Source organism: Octopus sinensis, unplaced genomic scaffold, assembly GCF_006345805.1.
Source record: "Octopus sinensis unplaced genomic scaffold, ASM634580v1 Contig01260, whole genome shotgun sequence".
Lineage (NCBI taxonomy): Eukaryota > Metazoa > Mollusca > Cephalopoda > Octopoda > Octopodidae > Octopus > Octopus sinensis.
This window is the reverse complement of record NW_021824699.1, coordinates 21,457-25,000: the sequence shown is the minus strand read 5'-3', so window position 1 is coordinate 25,000 and position 3,544 is coordinate 21,457.

Below are 3,544 nucleotides of genomic sequence, written 5' to 3'. Positions count from 1 at the left end.
AATCTGGAACTGTTCAGCAACGGATTGAACTCAACACTCTTGTCCTACCTGTATCAAACATCATTAATGTATCGTCCCCTAAGATGTCAAAATCATTGGTTAACATCATACACCCCCATACACACGCACAGAAACATGTGTATGTGTATGTGTGTATTTACGACTTTTATTTGCTATGTCTTACTTGTTTCAGTAATTAGACTGCAGTAATGCTGGGGCAATGCCTTGAAAAATTTTACCTGAATAAATCAAACCCAGTACTTTCTTCTTGCTTTTCAAAACCTGGTTCTTACTCCATCGGTGTCTTTTGGCGAACTGGTAAGTTACTGGAACGTGAACACACCATCACTGGTTATCAAGCGGTAGTGGGAGACAAACACAGGGCCAAAAACAAACACACATACACATACACACGCACGCGCACACACACACACAAACAAACATACGGCCCTTCAGTTTCCACAAACAAGGCTTTCGTCGGTCCGAGGCTATAGTAGAAGACAGTTACCCAAGGTGCCACCGAGTGGGACTGAACCAGGAGCCATGTGGTTGGGAAGCAAGCTTCTTACCACACAATTACACCTGTGCCTATAATTAAAACATATTTCAATTAACTTGACATATCATGCCCTTATCTTCGAAGAATAATGTAAAAACAAAATCTTCATTACCGCAAAATATTGACTACACGTCCACACATACACGCATATACACACACACATAAATACGACCATACACACACATGCACACACAGATACATATACAAAAATACCCATAAACACGCATACACAAATAAAACCACACAAACACACACAAATACAACCATACACACACACACAGAGATTTAACCACACAAACACACATAAACATGCATATACAAATAAAACCACACACACTCACACAAATACAACCGCACACACACACATATGCAACCACACACACACGCACGCACAAATACAACTACATACACACAAATACCACAACAAATACAAGCACAAACACACACAAATACAATCACAAATACAACCACACACACACACACACGAATACAACCACACACACACGCACACACAAATACAACTACACACACACACGCACACACAAATCCAACAACAAATACAACCACACACACACACAAATACAACCACAAATACAATCACACACATACACACAAATACATAAATACAACCACATACACACACTCACACGCACATACAAATACAGCTACACACACACACACACGCACACACACATAACCACATAAACACTCACGTGTAGGGTTTGTATATCAACGTTGACTCAACGTTGTTTCAACGTCCAAATCGTTAATACTGAACCAACATTGGATTATGATTAATTATTAAAATAAATATTGACGTTAAATTCGGACGGGGAATCAACATGCTTGATTTAGTATCGTATGTCAGCTGGCATTTCAACGTCCATTACACGTTGAGTCAATATTGTACTGGAACGTTAAATCAACATCAAATTATAATTCACCAATAATAATAATAATAATAATAATAATAATAATAATAATAATAATAATAAATAATAACAACAACAATAATAATAACAATAGTAATAATAATCCTTTCTACTATAGGCACAAGGCATTAAATTTTGGGGCAGGAGGACAATCGATTAGATCGACCCCAGTACGCAATTGGTACCTAATTTATCGATCCCCTCCCCGAAAAAAAACAAAAGACAAGGTCGACCTCAGCGACATTTGAACCCATTTGAACGTGTAGACAGGAAATAACGCTAAGCATTTCGTCTGGCGTGCTAACGATTCTGTCGGTTCGCCGCCTTCACAATGATACTACTACTACTACTACTACTACTACTACTACTACTACTACTACTACTAATAATAATAATAATAATAATAATAATAATAATAATAATAGCAAAAGGGGCTGATTGCTAGCTAGCTCAGATACCAGGAAACTCCGAAATGGCAGAAATTCAAAAGATAGTGCTCATCTCATGAGAACTGCCCATATCCTACATGAAATACTGTCTATGTAATCTCAAATTTTAAAACAAACTCATAACTTTCTTATGTTTTCTTAAACATTCGCTAGAACAATATTATGTACAAAACCAAATATATGACACCCTAGGCATGACACCAACTTGAAATTCTAACTTGTTGTCTCTTGAGGTCTCTGGGTGAGACTTGGAGCCAACTTATACAAATACAAAGCAAAAGTTAATAATAATAATAATCAAATCGATCATGTCTCTATCTGCAGTCATCTTGTGTCTACAGAGTATCTCAACAGGCCTGATAGAACAGCACAGTATATTCACTGGGTAATTAGCAAATACTTGAAGCTGCCCCATGATAAAAACTAGTGAGAACACAAACCCTCCCCAGTGCTTGAAAATTACTACGTCTCACTCCTCTGGAACTTCACCGTTCAAACTGACAGAAAGATAGATGCGAATTGGCCAGACATTATATCGAAGGACTTTAGACAAAAATCATACCTCATCATCGATACGACTGTCCCAATCGACATAGATGTATCTGTCAAGACCTACCAAAAACTGAGCAAGTATAAAGATCTTGAAATAGAAATCAGCAAGATGTGGAACCTCAAGACTAAAACAATACATGTTGTCATAGGTGCATTAGGAATGATAGTAAATGGGGCTGATTGCTACCTGGCTCAGATACCATGAAATCCAAAGATGGCAGAAATTCAAAGAAAAAGGCTCACGGGAACTGCCTATATCCTAGGTAAAATACTGTCTGTGTAATCTCAAATTTTAAAACAAACTCATAATTTTCTTCCTTCCTTAAACATTCTCTAGAACAAATACTATGTGCAAAACCAAATATATAGCACCCTGGTCATAACAGCAAATCGAACTTCTAACTTGTCTCTTAAGGTCTCTGGATGAGATTTGGAGTCATGTTGTACTACTACTACTACTACTACTACTACTACTACTACTACTACTACTACTACGGATCTTTTCTGTTTGATAGACGGAATTTTCTAGTTAACTAAACAATTTGAAACTTCGTATACTGGTAGAATGTGTCAAAAGAAAACATTATTGTACACAAAATTGGAAACAAAATTGTAATTCGTAACTTAAACGTAGTTTAATTTTACGAATTTTAACCAATGAAATCGCAGCATTCGAGCTCAAATTATTTACTGCGTCTAAAAACTCACACGCACACGTCTTATTCATCCTTGTCTCTTCTTCTGTCTTCTACATATGCTAGAAATAACAGCTATATCTCTTAAATCGATGAATTTCGTCGCCCAATAAAAATATTAACGATATTTTTTGAATATTTTCTTTATGTTTTTTTACCGAAAAGGCTTCTCCCATGGTTTTGAAGGGCCAGAAACAACAAAAACAAAGCAATATTATGCCTAAATCGGTCTCGAGTTTGCGCGTGGAGTGTGAGTAGTATTGTAAAAATTTGCGAAATATTTTTTCATAAGAGGATGCCCCCAGCTTGTCGGAAGCTGTGATATAAATTGGGGAAAAAATCCACGACACCAGTGCG